Raw genomic sequence first — 7378 nt, forward strand, 5'->3', positions numbered from 1 at the left:
GAAATTCTTGTTCCATTCAAAGGAATTGAGGTGGGGTGGGTATAGGGATAAGCAAAATCACAGTGCAGTAGAGTTTAAATACAGCCTAATATACTTTTATAACTAGAAAACATGTAACAAGCGCCCATACAATTTTAACAGCTCGTGAAACGATTAAATGCAACAATTTTCTCTTTCTGTCAGCACAATTAGATCATGCCAGCCAGTTCCCTATTGTTTAGAGATACTTGTCAAAACCCAGCATGCAAGCTGTACAGCTAACAGGGTTTTCTGTCCACTGGGCATACATGGCCTTTACCAAATAAAACAGGGAATCTGCTGCTGATCTAGGTCTTGCCACAAGAGTATTGTTTTAGCAATAACAATAATATGATGTTTGGCCCCATATATATATATATATATATATATATATATATATATATATATATATATATATATATATATATATATATATATATATGCCAAATGGAAACCCTGACCTGTATATAAAACAGACTGCAACAACTTGGGCTGACAGCAAGGTTTCAAAAGGGACACTACCATAAGTTTCGGATAAACCCGCGCAATGGTGTAAAAGGCACGCCGATGAGTTCCACACACCTTTTGCCATTTCAATATTTGTTATATTACACGCTCCATTAAATGCAACTTCTGGTTGAACGTATGTATTACCTTTCAATTTAGTATTTGGTATTTCATGGAAAATGTGAATCTTATTTTAATGCACATTTTTCACATGGGAATCATGTATAAGAGGCCCATATAAAAGGTAAAGTTTCTCCAAGAGATGGCTATAATAGATATTGCCTGGGCAAAAAATAAAAACCTGAGAGAGATCCAGAGCAAAACATCAATGAAGATGATTGTTTCAAGGAATACACAATGTGATTGTGAACCATTGACCAAATTGTCAAGAAGCATGGCAATCGAATGAAACAAATCTACCTGTTCCCTTTTGAGAGGAATAGTAAAAGGAAGTAAACAGGAGACGGTATGCCATTGCCATACAATGTTCCAAGTACTTATTATAACTATCATACTTCATAGAAATATTATGGATCAGCTTTTCAAAATATACTCTACACTCAACTTAACCCTTTCATATTTGCTGTTGTATAATTAAAAAAAAAAAAAAAAAAATTAATGAGTTAAATGTTCAGCAGCAGCTAAATATGTTAATTCATATGTGTTTATGTTTTGACTGAAATATTTGCATTTTATTTTGGATGAGGCATTATTTGTTTGATGTATTAATGGGTTATGTTTTGCAGGGTGTGTGAACAGATTTCACATAATGTACAGCACATATGTAGACTTTTAATTTCACTATACTAAAATTTAGTTAAAGGAGAGTATAAATAAGCACATAACAAAACATTGCTGTTTTACCATGTGCTGAAGATTGAATTTATCCATTCACTTATTACAATTTAGATAAACATTTGTGTTTATACAAAGGCCCTCAAGGTAAACTACTCAGCTGTTGGTAGAAACATTTAGTCAAGCAAACTTAATACTGTCAGGATCGACTAAAAATAATGATACTGTTAATGATTAATATATGACCACCAAAATAAAATATAAAAAACATTTGTTTCAAGAAAGAACACTTAAATTGAGGTATTGATAAGTGTGCCCTCACGAGAAAGCAATTACAGAGTAAAGAAAGCTTTTTTTTTCTGAAAAACCACATATACTGCATGAAACACAGCAAAGCCTGCAAATTGCAACCTTATACTGCTCAGTTCACAAGTGGGAAGGACATCTTCAAGGAGGGGTGAATCACATGTGCCTGCAGATAGATACCAGTTGGAAGCTAAAAAATCCAAATGCTGTGCCGTTAGTCACTGTCCAACAGGAGGTCAGCCCAAACCCTAGGCCCAGGTACCTGCTATAATAAGCAAAAAGAACAAACAAAAGCCACCGTCAGTGCAGTTGTGTTGCAACATATTGTATCGTACATTCAAGTTCCTAATGATACTCCAGGAGGTGGTCTTGCATACAGACCACCACAATAATTATGTACCATCAGTATAATGCTACCTGACACACTTCATAACTCTTATATAGCAATGAAGTCCATATATGTGTCGTACTGTCAAATAAAATGGTTTACAATCGTACACTGAACAAAATTATTCTAGCTCTGCGCACTTATCTGCAAGCTAGACAGGGCTCACCACTCAAACAAAAGTACTACTACTCAGTTGTAACTTCCCTTGATCTCTTGGTCCAACTTTTCCAGGTTCTTCCTGTAGTCTGTTCCTCCAGCAATTCCTCTCGTCCACCTCCTGGTCTGGATGCTTCAGCAACACAGTCTGCCCTGCTCTTTGCTGACAACACACCTTTTATAGGCAGTTCGTAATTAAATGAGGTAATAGTTAATAGGTGTTGCAATTTGGCTCCTCAGAATGTCAATCAGTTCTACCATTTGATTGCACTGTCCCAAAGATTGTGGACATTCTGCTGCCCAGCCAAGGGAGACTGGTTTTAAACCAGTTAGGAGTGCATCATGCCTTTTGAGGGGTATTTAAGCCCGGTGCTGAAGTATATGTAGATGTATTGTATTCCTAGGCATGGACTATATTTTTTGAATGAGGACTCTAATGAAATAAAAAGCAATAAATATGCTTCAGACTGTAATCCACCATTTTATTATGAGAATTAATTTAGCAGCGTTCCTCTAAAATGAAAGTGCAGACCCTTCATTTATATCCATGAATCACTCTTTTTTACTGCACTTAACAGATTAAAACATTTACATTGTAAAGATTCATGTGAATGGTCTACACATTTTTGGAAATAATAGTGAAGAATGCCATTCATATTAGGGTAAAGCAACAAACAGAATTATGCCTTTCATTTTCTATAAAAAAAAAAACAAACCATAAAATATATTTTTAAAATTGCATATATTTTCCTCCATATTTAGTATTAATGTGGTAGCAATTTCAATACTGCAAAATAAAGATTTGCTGGCCACACAGCACTGATTTATTTAAATAATAAAAAGTACCCAAAGACAAATTTATCATGATTTCCTCAGCAAAGCCTCATTTACAGCCCAGTATTGACCTTTTCTTCTCAAGTGGAACATGTACAAGAGAAACAACTCCATGCTGCAGCTCAGCTAAGGGAAACTCTAATAATGTTTGACAGAGTATAATGTGCTGTTGTTATAAAATGTTTAAGCAGAAATAGAAAAAAAAAATAGATATTAGTATTAAACCTGTAGCCATCCACCTGCTGATTCATATGAAAACGGGTGCAATACATGAGTCAATGATTTCTCATGGCATTACGGATGGGACCTATTATTAATATCAATATTAATATGGAACAGGTATAGATGTGCTCTATTATACCAGAGGGGATATTGTAATTTTTAACACTGCAATAACAGCGTTATGTTATAAACAATGTTACACAATCATTTATTTCTGTTTTTTGCAGTTCCAATCTAGTACATTAAATGTCTCTCTCTCTCTCTCTCTCTCTCTCTCTCTCTCTCTCTCTCTCTCTCTCTCTCTCTCTCTCTCTCTCTCAGAACACAACTAGCTCGAAATAATCCCTACAGAATGGAAAAAAAGAAAACGGTACGAGATTAGCAATTACATATTTGAGTACAGGAAAAAGACTATCAGCTACTGGAAGCAAACATGTCTTTTTTAAAAATGCTGCTGCTTGACAAGTGTTCAAAATCAGTGTTAAACCCCGTGCGTTCATGTGAATGAGATTGGCATATTAAACGTAATTAATCATGCAATGTTTGTAACAGTAAAATTCTACAGTAAACGTATTCTGTTTGAAATTGTTGCCAATTTTGTTGCCTTGTTTTCTAGGTTAACAGATCCCCCGCTTGAGTTCCCCTATAATGACTGCACACAGCTGCTGTTGCTAGGCAGTCGTGAAACAGCTTCCAGGAGCATGGCTAACTTTAAATTTGTAAACAATTGGATATAGCAAGTGCTAAAAAGGAAGCCTAACTTTAGTAACATTAAAATTATAATGCTAATTTAGCTTTTTGTTGAACCCCAAATGCTAAGCAGAACACGCAATGACTGACAAAACAGTGTGAAAGTATTTTTTTTTAGGTTATTTTTTTTAACTCCGTGGACTGTAGTACAATGTAAAACCTCTACTGTTGAGTTTCTGTGAATGGATGGAGTAACGTCAACATTTGCACTGACCATTAAAAGTACCACCAGAGATGTTCCTTGTTTTGAACTATTTACAAGTTATTGAATATACCAAGTAACTTGAACAAAGAAATCTCAACCCGACTGGCTCCTCCAAGTGAACTTAAACTTTAGCGGATCACACATTTTATGCTGTCTGCTGTAGTACACATATGCATTTGCCTTTTATTCTTTATTTTGGGCATTTAAATACACGAAAATGTTGGCCCCTATTCCAAATTCCCATCCGTAATATAGTGTTACATGCACTGTATCCAGGATAATAGTGTCTACAATACTAGTGCTTAGTTTCTTTCAGTATAAATGCAGATTTTGTAGTGGTCTATGGGAAAATACAAAAAAATGAAAGTTGGCAACCGTTGTAATTATATATATGAGCGATCCGTTTTGATTTAATGGAAATAAAAATACATACTTTACATGTATTAACATTTCACGGAGTGCCTGCCGGGACTATAATGTAGTTCATAGAAGGCAGAAAGGAGGTGTGAAGGGGCCCGACTTAAAGAAGTGAACTGCGGCCCGAACTTCAGAAAAGAGATCCCCCACCAGAGAGCTGTCCTCCAGCAGAGGAGAGGTCTTAGTCTTGAAAGCTGTGGCCCCGGGGATCTGAAAAACATAAGAAAACTCTGATGCAGCAGAGTCGTCTAGCAGAGACCTGAAAGGAAATATTAGTAAAAGGATCCCCTGACCGATGTGGTGCTGCACTCGAATGAGGTGAGACTGTGGTCCCCGAAGCTGGGAGCAGAGGAGCGTCCAGCAAGGAACCTGTAAAGAATAGGAATAGATGAGTTAGTTGAGACTCGAGCACTGAGAGATTAAAGCATGCCACTTCCTGAAATGTTAATTATAGGATAGAGCTTTATGCGAAGAGGTAAGATAAACGCATGAGCTACGAAAGGATAATGTGGCCGAGGGTCCCCTCTGACTCATACAGTGAGAACCTCCATTAAGTAAGGTTGAGGAAGTGCAGCTTGCCTAAGTTCGGGGAAGTGAGGCTCACTTACCCCCCAAAGAATGGACCCCCAGCTCCCCACAGAACCTCACCGTGACAGACAACAGAGCATGTGCAAATGCATAACATAGATTCAAGAATGAAATGACATATGAGACAAACAGAGAGGGGTTAGAAGGCTTAGTGTGTAATGGTTTCTGTGTCTACCTGTTTACTCAGTGGAGAGGAAAACAACCCCCTCTAAAAGGGAAAAAATCAGGTAGCCCCTACTCCGGGCATGCTAACGATTTTCTGATGGGCTGTGGCAATGTCGGTGGGAGATGGGCGAATGTATGAATCTACTGCTGATGAAGTCTAGCGCCCCATACTCTTGATTAGGTGGAGACTGATGTTATCGTCGACTGCTGAGGTTGCTGCTCCTATCCTAAATGAATGAGCGGTATAAAATCATTGAATGTAGGTCAGGTCATTGAATGGACAGGAGCAGCCTTTTCTGAGGTTAGAGATGAAGGATATATATTGCAATAGGGACTGACTCTTTAGGATCCCTCCGAGTGTCAAGTGGACTGATGAGATGGATACAAGTGTTGTGGAAGGGACAGAATTGAGGTGGTAGATTGCTGAGGAAGTCAAGCGCGCCATATTATTTGATTAAATGGGGATTAGTGTTAGCCTTGATTGCAGAGATAGCTGCCACAATCTAAGAATTGGAGGAATGCTGGAGTGTTGGAAACGCTGGAGGAGGGCAGCTGCAGATTTAAAAATCGAACTAAAAAAACTTTTAAATGTTGCAATAGTGAGCCGATCTGAAGAGGGAGCCAAGATCTGCTGTAGTGAGGAGCAATTAGCAGTAGAGGTGGGATCTGCTGAATGATGCAGATATCTGATGAAGAAAACGATGGACTGCTGTTAGTAGGGTGAAGTGACTTTCTGTAAAGAGCTGAGATCTTCTGAATCAGTGATCTGTAATAGTGAACGGAGGACTGCCGTAGGGAGCATTGATCTTCTGAATGTGGTGGATATTGGTCTTTGTCTGTTAAGGCTGTTTAGATGGAGCTGGGGTTGGCTTTGGGCAGGGATGAAGAATGCACAGATTTGAGGCCACTGCAGAACCTAGGAGGATGAAGAATGGGTTGCTCTGAGGCTGCTGTGAAACATATTGATTTGATCAGGAGCAGTCTATGAGTATATTGTCTGTTGCGGGGTAAGAGGACACTTTGACTGAAATGTTGATGATTGTAGGACATGGTTTCTGTATCTGAGTGACGGCTGAGTTGAATGAAGAGATGACTTTGAAAGCTGAATGAAGTTTGCTGGTTTGGAGGAGCAGAGCCAGATGGGTTAGTGCGAATCCGGGAACAGGAAGAGGTAGCAGGAATGGATATGACGGTGGATTCTGAGCATCTCTGAAAACTGATAAGCATGTGGCTTCATGACCAGGACCTCAAGGTGGGGGGGGTTGAAATTGAAGAATGTCAGTTAATATAGGTAGACAAAATGTTGAGGCAGGAGGGGGCTCCTGAGAATCCCTCAGAGTGACAAAGAACTGCAGGAATGGATAGAAAAGTTGGAGTGTGTGAGATTCGCCGCGATAGCAAACCAGCTTAGAATATGTATACCTTGTGGTGTTATACTGCCGTCTAGAGGTTGTGATTGAAATTAAAATCATTGGCTTCAGTGAAGCAGGGTAGAATATATTTGGGTATTGTGATTAAAATCCTTGTCTATGTATAAAACATTTGCGTATTCTTTTTAGATTTTAATAATTAATGCATTTGATACATGTTTTTTGAACAGTTAGTCATGTATATAAATCAGTTAATGTAGGTCTGCAAGATGAGCCTGCGGTATTTAGATGTCACAGTTCAGTGATTTGGACTCAATCTTGCTGGTTGTGAAAGCGGAGCAGCAGCAAGAAGCCAGAAGATTGCAGAACTGAGGCATGGGCTCGCAGTGCCTGTTGAAGATGTCTGGTCGCCATGGCAACTTACCACTCCCAGTAGTCACTCGATGAGGTGTTGCCATCGTAACCATGATCTGTAAGGCACAGTACAGCAGTGTTGTTGGAGCATGTTATGTAACCCGTTACAATCACGAACCTCTGCTTGTTGAAATAATGAGTTTGCAATGGGCTGGATAGGTCTTTAAAACATTGGGCGCACCTAATGGCGGTCCAGGATAGGATCTTCTGGTGGAACGGTAAATTGTGCTGGCTCTGTGGGAG

General features: G+C 38.8%; 1 pseudogene; it reads right to left on the minus strand.

Annotated features, from left to right (window-relative positions):
* The window catches only part of LOC121327100, a 173447-nt pseudogene extending 166312 nt beyond the window's left edge, over positions 1 to 7135 (minus strand).
* Positions 7136 to 7378: the final 243 nt, after the last annotated feature.

Source organism: Polyodon spathula, chromosome 14 (assembly GCF_017654505.1).
Source record: "Polyodon spathula isolate WHYD16114869_AA chromosome 14, ASM1765450v1, whole genome shotgun sequence".
Taxonomy (NCBI): domain Eukaryota; kingdom Metazoa; phylum Chordata; class Actinopteri; order Acipenseriformes; family Polyodontidae; genus Polyodon; species Polyodon spathula.